Genomic DNA, 13,316 nt, shown 5'->3' on the forward strand with positions numbered 1-13,316 from the left:
CCATCCTTCACCAACCTGAAACATAGAATCAAACACAACCAGAACGTATCAAATCTCTCCATGAATTGTGTCACTGTTTCACCATAGCAATATAACAGAGGAAAGATAGACTTTACAATTATATACATGACCAGTCCCTTTACTGAGGTAATTCTCTGCCTTCCGGCCCGACTAATTCATGCTTTTGGAGACCATGCCATGGTGCCTCTACGCAGTTCCTCTAGCTAGTGGATACTGACTCAAAAGATGGCTTTGGATCAACTAAAAATTGCGTATTGAAATTGGGGTCGGAAAATGGAAGAGAAGGAAAATAAGCTGGCTTCAAATTCAGCATGCTTTATCTATATTATTAATGAAGCTAATCTTTGACTAGAGCAAGGTCACCATTTTAGGAAGACCATGTAGTAGTATTATAATAATATATAGTACTTAAACAGTAAAGCGTTTACTGTCTTTTTTTTTTTTTTGGTGGCTATCCTGATCCATATATAATTTGAAACTTAGTACCAAACCATTTGGGATGGCGACTTAGTTAATTTCTTTCTGCTTCCTCTTTGTTGAACATGCGCCTTAATTAATTTCAAGTTACTTGTTGAAGTAGCCAAGTAGGCATGTGGCATGAGGAGAGCTAGCTAACAACAAAGCTTCTAGAGTAAATTAGTTACGTCTTTCCTTGCTACGCTATCGGCATTCAAATTTATTGAAATATATATAGATATAAAATAAATGGGTCTCAATAAATTTCTTTATATTGTTTTTAAATTAATATATATATATATATTTATTTTTTTATTAATATATCTCTCATTTATCTTATCTAATACATTTTTTAAAACCGCAATCATTGTTTTTGTTTTTTTTAATAATTATTAAAGCAAGTTAATAAACAATCTCAAAACAGCAAGTTTATATTTTGTGTAATTGAAATATAATTTTTTTAATAAAAAATATAAAATCATGTTCGAAATCAATTTAAAAATTTAATAATAAAAAAATAATTTCAATCGATTCTTTATGGATACTTTATTATTATTATTATTATTTTTAGATAAGATATATAATTATTAAAAAAATATTAAAATTAAAAAAATTAGAATAAAATTTAAATACCATGTTAAGACTAAAAAAATAAGTGAACCTGGTAATTTTTTTGGAGTGTTAAAAAAACCACAAAAAAGAGAAAAAAGACAGCAAAGGTCAGGCACAACACCTTGCTCTTCTTTATTTTTTTTTATTAAAAAAATAAATGAAATGTCATCCAATTCTTATTTGTTTTTGAAAAAAAAAAGTGATACACGATAGGATATCTATCACAATTCAAAAAGTATTTGCGATCTTCAGTGCTCGAACTCATGACCTCTACATTGTCCTACACGCAAACTAACTAAACTATGACATAGTCATTACATCATGATTAAGAAAATATATTAAAGTCCAGTAAAACATCATAAAAAAAAACCCTAGTTTTCTTAAGAGTAGTTAGGTAGTTATTACTTATTCCGATATTAATTCCTTTTGTTTAAAAAACCCATTATTAAATCCTTATATTTTCATATTTTATTTTAAAATTTGGTCCTTCTATTAGCTCTTCATAACAATTTAATTATTCCTTTTCTTTGAAATGTCAATCATTTTTAATGAAAAATCTTCAATCTCACCTATTAGGAAAAAACTAAAAATACATTAAGATAGGGTAATAGAAATTAGAAAAACACTTTAATAGTAAAATTTGGTAAAAAAAACTAGCTTATAATTTTTAAAACTCAAAGTTTAATTAACTCACTAAATCATAAAAAACACAGGAACTAATTATAGTGTACTTTTAATTTTAATGTAGCACAACGTACCAGTACCATATGTTGATTTTAACAATATCCTTTTGATGAAAAGCAAGGTGGGTAAACATCCATTTATAATGCATTCAGATTGAGGGAAGATGACAATAAGTCCGAGCATGTATACTCGTATAGGCAATATACGTTCAGGCTTCGCATTCTGTTTAAATTAAGAAATTAAAAAGGCTTTTGTTGTTGTAACTATATTTATTAAATCCGGATTGGTTCAGTTATCAAGTTAATTAGGTCGATTAGTTAGGCTAATTTAGATTTAATAACTATATGGAATTTGAAACTTAATATAATATGAGATTTAAAAATATTTTGTATATTTATATTTTATATTTACAAGAAAAAAATTATTCAATGTGAAAATTAAAATCCTTTAATATATATACTCTAAATTTTCAAGAAAAAAATGCCCTTTCATACACACACATATGCTCTCTCTCTCTCTCTCTTCAAGTTTACAAGAAAAAAATTATGTTTTTTAATGTAAAATAATTTTTTTTTTGATTTAAATACTTTAATTTAAAATAATTTTTTTTAATGTGGGATAAAAAGTCTTTTGATTTGAATACTTCAACTTAAAAGGATAACATAATATATTTTCAATATAAGATTTGAAATCTATTAATATATATACTCATATGTTTTCAAAAAAATATATTTTTTCAATGTAGAATTTGAAGCCATTTCATCAACTTTATATTATTTCTAACTATTGGGTCTTTATTATCTTATGAAGAGATCAAATCTGAAATTATTTATTTCACTTGTATTGGAATATGTAATGTCATAAATAATAGTAGAAATTGAGTCACTTTTTGTTATTTTATATAAAATTCCATAAGTCTAAGTTAAGTGAAATTTCTCAATTCTTTTCCAGTTGTATCGGTTGCAATTCCAATTTGAGTAGAAAATCAAAATTCTTTTTATTCTCCGTTCATATGTATTTAAGACATTCTATATTCATATATGGATAAAATTTTATGTGATTTTGTAAACAGAATAGCAATGTCATTAGTGCTGATCGATCCATATATTTTATATTCATAAGAAAAAAAATTATATTTTTTCAATGTGAAATAAAAAAATATTTTGGTTTAAATATTTCAATTTAAAATGATAACATAATATCTTTTCAATATGAAATTTGAAACCTTTTAGTATATATAATTTATGTTCATGAAAAAAATTATGTTTTTTCAATATGGAATAATTTTTTAAATATTCTTTTAAACTTCATTATTTATAATATGTATAGCCTATATTCACATGATTTTTTTTAATTTTTCATATAAAATATTAAAAATTTAAATATATTTTTTTAATTTTTTTTAAATTAATCGAGGTTTTACTATAAAACTCAAGACCCAACTATTTAGTCGGTTCAACCTCCAAACTAGATTTGAAAAGTTTGGCCGTAACCAAGAGATATTTTATTAAATTGAATTAAAGAATTTGCGTTTAAGCAACACCATATATGCTCTTCCTAATTGAAATTAAATTAAATAATAAAAAAAATGAAGGATGCGTAAATGAATACATGCAGCCATTTGTCCAGATACTTTTTAGATTCATTACTTTAATCAGATAAAATAAGAATCAATCTCCTTTTCCAACCGAGAATGAAAGAGTTTATTGATAAAGTTAAAAGATCGATAATAAATTATGGATTGAGCTCTCAGATTCAGTAAATCAATTCATCATTATAGACACTTAATTAGCTTTCAAATTATATTCATGTTCCGACTTTATTAGGGTGCATTTAGTAGTTATATGATAATATTATAAATCCCTGCATGGAGAGCGTATATCCATTAACCAAATGAACTAATTAGCTTTTATTGAAATATTTTACCTGCCACGCAAGCTTCATATATCTTTTACAATTTAAATTTAAAAATTTTAAATTATTTTTTTTATATACTATTATTTTTTTAGAAGTATTTAGATGAAAATTTTGAATTAATAAGATATTCAATATTATTATTTATCGAGTACATTAGATTCATTATCTAATTGCTTTTACAATAATCTAAAATAATGCAATACAAATTTCAAAGATTAGCTTGAAGATTAATCTCTATTAGTATTACTTGGGATATATGGTTGTTGAAGAACAAAATTTTTTTTAAAGAAAATTATAAACTTGTTTGATTGTTTCTTTATAATTTTAAGTAATCTTTTTGTTTTTGTTGTAATATATTAATTAATATTTTTTGTTATGTTTTCATATTTTATTTTGATTATTAACTTTTTAATTTTTTTAATATATTCTCAATGATTTTATATATATATATATATAATCAAACATGAAATAGTCATAGTTATAGTTTCATTTGAAAATATCTATGTTGAATATCTGTAACCAAAAAGAAAAAAAAAAAAGAAAATGATTGATCGACTATTTCTATGAAATACGTACAAAGCACTCGCCATGTATATATAAAACGAAGTGCCCTCTTATGTATTTAAAAACTCACAGACCTGGAGGAATTTGGCAGGAAACCAGCCCAGTATTATTAAAGAATAAAATATTTTACTAACTAGCAAAATTGAAAAAAAGAAAAAGAAAAAGAGAAGAAAAACTCAGATTGATTCTTACATATTGTTGTTGATAGATTCGATGCATGTATAAATCATACTCATCATCATGACATTTGTTGGTATAACAACTGTATGCACACAAGCTATACGTACAGCTGCTGTTTATACGCTTCTTTTTTCAGAAGAAGAAAAAAAGAAAGAAATAGATTACTTAATTGGCATACGAAAGAACAAAATACAGGATTAATAAGTAGACAATGTCCCAGCCGCGCTTTCGGTTTATTTAGGGCATGAAACCTACCGCCATATCCCGGTTGCAGTCTTACTACTCTATCGACTAATTAGAGGCTTTGGATTGTTCAGTCACCGAGCTCGGAAAGGCTGGCGGTGGTTGACGATTGACACGGCCAAAAAAGTTCATTTCATTCAACTCGCAGGTGCCACTTCCTCCAGGGATCTTCGAGCAAGGGGAAGCCGCAGATGGCGGTACTGGACCCCGTTGAAGGGACTCAATAAGTGGAAAGTGTTTTTTCAACAATTGCTCTTCATGCAGTGGCCTCATGGCTGCGCCACGTTGGAGTGTGCTTAAGGTCAACAAAATGGAGAACAAAGTGAAAACAATTGTGCCACGACTATTTCCATTGAAGGCCATTTTTAAAAAAATGAACTTAAGGACTCTGTTGCAGATAATGCGTATGGTTGAGCAGCGGGATTATGTTCATAAATATAGATATCCAACATGTCCATGTCTTACGTACGAGGCAGGAGTTTTGCTTGGTCAATCAACCGTTAATTGGTCAATTGACTTGTGCGGAAAATGAATGGATTCTTACAAATGACTTGGCATGGGTTGAAGTTTGAAATATAACATGGTACGGAGACTGGAATAATATGTTGTATACATGTCCAATTCATATGAGGTTATGAATGAATAAAACAAGTTATTGACAATTTCCGTATGCTATGAAAGGAATAAAGAAAAGAGTAAACAATTAACCACTTTCAATTCTTTGAATTATATTAGGGTTAGACTTTGATTTAGAAAATTGGTAATAGAAAAACCAACTAGCAGAGTTCTTTGAGGGAATGCTGATCGATGACTAAATATTTTCAGAGAGCTAAGAAGATAGCTAGCTCACAAAGAGTCCAACAAATAATAAATATCATTTAACTTTCAAACAGGAATGTTCCTGGAAAGTGATTCAATAATCCCGCAAGAATTATATTCACATGTTTTTCCATATTATAATTATAACAATGGAAATTATTTCATACATATCAGGACTTCCTAATTAACACATTTCATATATCTGCAAATTCTGTGAATTTCAAGTTGAGAGAGTTTAGTAGACTATCGAGAAGGTGGTGGCCTCCATTGTAGTAAGCACTCCTAAAAAGACCTTGAATTGAACAAATAAAAAGCTAGTCCTCCAATGAGTTTTTATCGTCTTCAAAAGATTCAGATGAACGGGTGAGTGAGATTACTTGTGCCGAGGAGCAAAATGTGTTTCTTGAATCAATGCGTCCAAAGACTGGGAAAACGTGGTCATGTAGCATCCGGTGCATGCTAGCTATGCGAAACAGTAATTGACTTTGATCTCTCGAACAAGCGTTGCCAAATGGTCAAGACACGCATACATACCTATGACACTATCTTTTAGGCAACTCGGAGGCAGCATCCTGAAGCTTGTATTTGGTTCCTATGGAAAAAAAATAGGTTACGTTCGATTCAACGTTAAGAATCGCTAGCTATGTGTAAAGATGTAAAGAAATGAGAGAATGAAGTGTCAACAATATTTTGTTAGCGTGTAAACAATTATATATGATTGTAAATCCAATAAGTTTTTAATTAAATATAGACGAAAAATATTCAATAATGTATAATAATGAGATATAATATTGGTGTAAGAAAAACTTCAAGAAAGTGACAGAGAAATTTTAAAAGAAAAATAAATACTATTTTTTAAAAATTAAAGTAGAGTTTCTTCAAATATTATTCATTCAATTTTAATAAATTGACTGAACCTCTTTTTGAAAACATTGCAGGAATGAATACTATGTCTTATAGTGCCAACATGACATTCGCAGGTGAGGTTGGGTTTGTACTAGTTAGGGTAAGGTGGTTGTAGAGGCACAAGTAATTCTACAGCTACAAGTCTGATACTTGGTAGCTTTTGATATATTTCATTTAAAGATAGTTGTAATAGGGGTAGCTGTTCTTGGAACATTCGATAATTCTTCTTTTGAAAATTTTCAGTCAAGCTTTTAGCTTGGAATTTTAGGGGCTCAAGTTTTTTGGTGGGAAATGGAGAGTTGAGATTGATATTGGTAATTTGGGATGAGGTGTGATAGTTTTGGAATTGATTTTTCCTAACCCTCCAACCATCTTCAACATGGTCAACCTCTCTCTTTTTTCATTTAAAGCCTCTTTTCTCGGTGAGCATAAAAAATTTAGTACTCTTGACTCGCTTTATGCACTTAGTTACTGCCACAATATTAGTAAATTATAGTGCTGAACTACCCATCACATGCTCATAATATGACGACTTGAGTGTGTTGGCAAATAGAGTTCCATTCCTTTGTTTAAGAATGAGGGATGCACTTGTACAACTAAATCTCTTCATTTTTGGGCATTTTCCCTATGCTTTCTTTGAACCTGTTTTTTAGATTGGACAAGCTGGTTCTATCAGGAGCAATATCCATGTTATTTGTACAACATAACAAAAACATTTACCAGATCTTTCCATCTTCGAATCCTAGTATTGTCCAATCTCATGTACAAGCTTAATACTGCCCCACTTAAACTATCTTGGAAAAAATACATCAGTAATTTCTCATCATTTACTACTTCTGTTATTTTGTTGTAATAAGACTTGAGGTGGGTGATAGGACATTGTGTTTTAATGTATTTGATGAATTCAGGAACATGAAACCTCTTCGGTACAATCACATTTAAGACCAAACATATTTCTACTACCCGTATGAGGTCATATAAGCTTACCCCTTTAGTGGCTTAGATTCTGGCTTCTAGTGCTGCCATCTTATTTTGATTAATGTCATCAAATAATTTTGTCTTGTGGGATTCATTGGCAAACACTTTTACAACTATAGGGGTTGGAGTTGGTGCTTCTGACCATAAAAATGCTAGATTATATAGGGGTTTCTGACCATGCCCATTCTTTCTTCAAGCTAAGCTGTTATTGGGGTCTGAACAAAAGTGATGGGTTGGTTGGAAGTACCTTCATCATAGGCATTTCTAAGTGTTTGCTCAAGTAAATTGGTAGGATGAGCCACTCTTGCCTTCAAAGACTCCTACTCTTCTTGAAAATAAGCACCATGATAAGCATGTTCTTCATCTTTCATGTTTTTTGCTCAGAGTCGGGTGGTGTAAACTCTTTTGGGACCTATATTTCAACATGATACATATATGTATGTTATTTACAATGAAAGAATGTATATGCATGGATGAAAAATGAATTATTAGGGAGTCCAAACCTTAAGGGAAGGTTTTAGGCCACTACATAAGGGTAAGCTTTCTTCCTAGTTTCAAAAAGTTTATGAACTACGTAATGACTCCCTTATATGAAGGCAATATAAGGTTTACAAGGAGTGGTTAGGCAATAGTGTGATCGTCATTACCAAATAAACACTCAGCTTATATTTGGATGTTTCATAATTCTGAACCTTGATTGAAAGTCATAAGGCATACTACTACTCTCTATCTAACCTTGAATTGAGTTTATTCATAAACATTAAAATGCATGAGGGCATTAATCCACACCTGACATATGTAAGAATAAGAAGTAAAAAAACAGTAAAATATATGCTAAAATTGAGAACAACAAGCACAAATAGACAAACAATCGAACAAGTAAAATTTAGTCCAACTAGACAAGGTTGTCCCTAACGGAGTCATCAACTTGTTGCGAGGTGATGTTGAATGACTAAGCTCACTAAAAAATAAATGTGCCTTTATGAGAGGTGTGTTGTTGGGAAGAAGAAGGTTTTGAGTTTAATTATGATGAGGGTTTAGAAGATGCCACTTAGTATTATGATTATTAGGAACCTCTAACTTATGAGAATCTGGGTAAAAGACTGATTGTGCAAGCTTAAGTTTAAACCTTAAACCTTGAGCCAACCCATTATTTATCTTTTGAACATAATAGGACTAGTTTATGAAAAAGAAAAAAAGAAATTTAGAAAAGAAAACATTTTTGTTAATCTTTAAATATGTATATGAAAAAAAAAATTACAAAGAAAGCCATGTGTTTTTCTAAATCATTCATCTTGACATATTTAAACATATGTCGCATTTAAAAATTAAAATTTTAATTAAATTTAATCACTATAAGACTGTCCTTAGTGTTATTTTTTTGCCGTAACATAACTAGAGTAGAATAATAATTATTGATGTAATATTTGAGTCTAACGCAATCACTAAACTCACCACTTTTTTCTAAGGTTCATTTTTCCCTTGTAACTTAGTTAAACATTGTTAATTACTTTTTATAAATATATATGTTAAAAAATAATATAAAATCATATCTTAGTACCTAACTTAATAGTTTAAGTTATCAAGTTGAGATGATTTTTTAACATAGTATTAGAGCTTTGATAACTAAACAGTTATAAGTTCGAATCTCACTATCCCTATTTATTTGATAAAAATTAAGTATAAGACAATATGAGTTTGTATAAATTTTAAACCCAAATAATTTTCACTTAAGAAGATGTGTTAAAGAATAATATAAAATTATATTTTATAACCTCGCTTAACAACTTAAGTTATTGGGTTAAAATATTATTTGATAACATATTTTTCTGTTCACCAATAAGATTTAGCATGTGCATCTCTATTCAAAACAGTTAAAGAACTTGAGATTGAGAAGAACGCAAGAGGTGTAATGAAGCAGGCATGTGATGTACTAGCAAGTATGAAAGTACAAAATGAAGTGCCCTCTTATGTATTTAAAAACACACGGACTTGGAGAAATTTTACACTAAAGAACAAGAATATTTCAACACCATGACATTTGTTTAACAATTTCGGTTTATGGATGAAACCCTATCGCCATATATATCCCGGTTGCAGTCTTAAAACTGTGGACTAATTAGAGGCTTTGGATTGTTCAGTAACTGAGCTGGGAAAGGCAGGCGGTGGTTCACGAGTGGCACGGCCAACAAAGTTCATTTCATTCAACTCGCAGGTGCCACTTCCTCCTGGAATGTGCGTGCAAGGGCAAGGCGCAGTTCGCGGCACTGGGCCCCGTTGAAGGGACTCGATAAGTGGAAAGTGTTTTTTCAACAATTGCTCTTCATGCATTGGCCTCATGGCTGCACCACATTGCAGTGTGCTTAAAGTCAACAAAATGGTGAACAAAGTGAAAAAAATTGTGACACGACTATTTCCATTGAAGGCCATTTTTTTAAAATGAACCTAAGGACTCTGTTGCAGATAATGCGCATGAAAGTTAAAAAAAAGGGGACTGGAAGAAAATGGGCTGGAGCAGGGGAATGCTGTTCATATATATAGACATACATCATGTCCATGACTTACATACGAGGCAGGAGTTTTGCTCGCTCAATCACCTGTTAATTGGTCAATTAACTTGTGCGGGGAATGAATGGATTCTTACAAATGACTTCGCATGGGTTGAATTTTGAAATATAATATGTTGTGTACATGTCCAATTCATATGAGGTTGTGAAAGAATAAAACAAGTTATCGACAATTTCCGTAGGCTATGAAAGGAATAAAGAAAAGAGTAAACAATTAACTATTTTCAATTCTTTGAATTATATTAGGATTAGACTTTGATTTTAGAAAATTGGTAATAGAAAAACCAACTAGCAGAGTTCTTTGAGGGAATGCCGATCGATGACTGAATATTTTGAGAGAGCTAAGAAGTTAGTTCACAAAGAGTCCAACAAATAATAAATATCATTTCACTTTCAAACAAGAATGCTCCTGGAAGGTGACTCAATAATCCCACAGGAATTCCAGCTCCTATAAAAAAGGGAATTATATTCACATGTTTTTCCATATTAGAATTATAACAAAGGAAATTATTTCATACAAATTAGGACTTCCTAATTAACACATTTCATCTGCAAATTCTGTGATTTTCAAGTTGAGGGAGTTTAGTAGACTATCGAGAAGGTGGTGGCCTCTATCGGAGTAAGCACTCCTAAAAAGACCTTGAATTGAACAAAGAAAAAGCTAGTCCTCCAAGTAGTATTTATCGTGTCCAAAAGATTTAGATGAACGGGTGAGTGAGATTGCTTGTGCTGAGGAGCAAAATGTGTTTCTTGAATCAATGCGTCCAAAGACTGGAAAAACGTGGTCATGTAGTATCCGGTGCATGCTAGCTATGCGAAACAGTAATTGACTTTGATCTCTCGAACAAGCGTTGCCAAATGGTCAAGACACGCATACATACCTAGGAAACTTATCTTTTAGGCAACTCGGAGGCAGCATCCTTGAGCTTGTATTTGGTTCCCATGGAAAAAAAATGGTTATGTTTGACGTTAAAAATCGCAAGCTAAGAGTAAAAGATTGGTTATAAATTTTATTAGGGTTTAATTCGTGAAAAATTAAGTTTGGGAGTCCAATTTAAACTTAATTGAGAAGATTGAAATTTTAGGAATTCAAATTTAATTTTTATCGAGTCAATTGGTTCAAATCAGAGGTAAAATCACAATAAAATCAAAGCCTTGGGGTCAATTAAGGGCTAAATTGAAAAAAATTTATAGCCAAGAACCTTTATGTAAAAGGCATCGAACTATAGGGATCGCCAAATAGAATCTCAGGTTGACCGAACCACATGCAAATTTTGATTTTTGTTAAAGAGGATTGCCAGATGGAATCTAAAATTGACCAAGCCGCACACAAATTTTAGTTCTAGTTAAAGAATTCATCAAATGAGATTTCTGGTAAACCAAACTAAAAACACATATTTTGATTCTTGTTAAAAAGAATTGTTAGGTTGAGATTTTAGGTTAACCCAACCAAATATAGAGATTTCAGGGATCGCCAAATTGGGTTCTTAGAATAACCAAGCTATACAAGTTTTGAGAAAATTAGTTTTAAAAGAATAATTTACTTATCTTTATAGACTTACCATGCAATTTGAGAAAATCAGTTTTAAAAGAATAATTTATTTGTCTTTATAGACATACCATCTTTATAGACTTACCATGCAAAGTACTTGATCAGTTTTTGCTTCATAAGTATTATAAAAAAGGGCATCTGTTGTTACCTATTTTTAGGGATCCCCATAAAAAAAATAAAAACAAAATAAAAAATTATAAGAATAAAAACCAAAAAATATATATTAGTGAGAAAAGGACGTCGAGGTGCCCAAAAAGTGAACAAAATTTGTTAAGGAGGTTAAGTACAAAGATTGGAATTTGTCAATATGTTTTCTACTAATGAAAGCCTTGCTGGCAAACAAAATTCAATATAAGAAAGAGAAACTCAAAATTGGATGTTTAAGGACCCAATTGGATTTTGTTGAATGCTTAATTGAATTTATGAAGGTTTTAATTGCAAGAAAAATTAATTTTTAAATCAATTTAGACTTCAATTGAAAGGAATTAAAAGTTTAGGGGTTAAATTCAATTTTTAAGAGTTAATTTGGTCAAATCACAAGCTTAATTGCATAAATATTAAAGTTTAATAGACAATTAGAGACATATGAATATAAGGGTTAAAATTGACCGAATCAACGATCAAATTGAAGAAATTGAAAGTTTGTTGATCAATTAAGGGTAAAATATACAAATTCAAAACCAAGGATCAAAATGAAAATATCGACCAACTTTAGAGTAGACATTTGAATTTGACAAGGACGCCATTGAATTGATTTTGAAAATTAAAATCTCAATAGAGGACTTGATTAAACAAATAAAAAATTAAGGACTGATTTGGAAACAAAGACCTTTTAGTGGTATTTTCTTTTAAGCAAGATGACGAGTTTTGTACAAAATGACATCGTTTCATTTATTGTTAAAAAAACTTTAAAACGATGTCGTTTAGATGACACTGTTTGCCATCTTCTTCTATTGGACATGCTACAGATAGGGGAATAAGGTTTTGCTTCCTCTCCTTTGCAGCATCTCTCTGTCTTTTTCTCTTCCACTTTCCCAAAAACCCTAACACTACTCACACTCCCTCATGACCCACCACCATAATGAAAGGGGCAGAGGGTATAAGCCCTTCGCCATGACTGGAAAAGGGTAGGGTAACTCTCTCTCCCCCTACCCCTTGTAAATACCCCTTTATCATGAGGTGTGAAGGATGAAAAAACATAAAGAAAAACGAGGAAAGGAAAAAAAAAAAAAACAAAGCAGAATAAAAGAAGAAGAAGAAGAAACAAGGGAAAACATAAAAAAAAAGGAAAACAAAAAGGAACAAGAAAGAAAAGGAAAGGAAACCTAGCATAAGAAAAAAAAAACAGAGAAGAAGAGAAGAAAAGTAGCATTTCTCTTTTTGTTTCTCTCGCCATTAGCAGTAATAGCACCGTGAATTGATGTTGCCTTAGCAGCACCACCGTGAGCCACAAGCAAGGTCGGCTTCCCTTTCTTCTTCTTCTCCATCCTCCTCCTCCATTGTTTTGCTTATGAATAGTGGAGAGTTTGTCCACTATTTATGGGACGGACTAGTTTCGGCCCAGACCAAAATGGCTGAGTTCGGCCTAATCCCCTTAAAAAAAGGATATGTTGGGCCAACCTCGACCTAATTTCTTTTGGGCCAGTCTTGTCCCAAACAAGGCGGGTTTAGCCATATAATTGGGTCGGGCACAACCCAATATATTATTATAATATAATAATAATATATAATATTATATTATATATTAAATAAAAACAAACAAAAAAATTCCAAAATATTTCAAAAACCATTTCAAAAATAAATTTGTGATTTTCTCA

This window comes from Populus euphratica, unplaced genomic scaffold (genome assembly GCF_000495115.2).
Source record: "Populus euphratica unplaced genomic scaffold, PopEup_1.0 scaffold18.1, whole genome shotgun sequence".
NCBI classification, from domain to species: Eukaryota; Viridiplantae; Streptophyta; class Magnoliopsida; order Malpighiales; family Salicaceae; genus Populus; species Populus euphratica.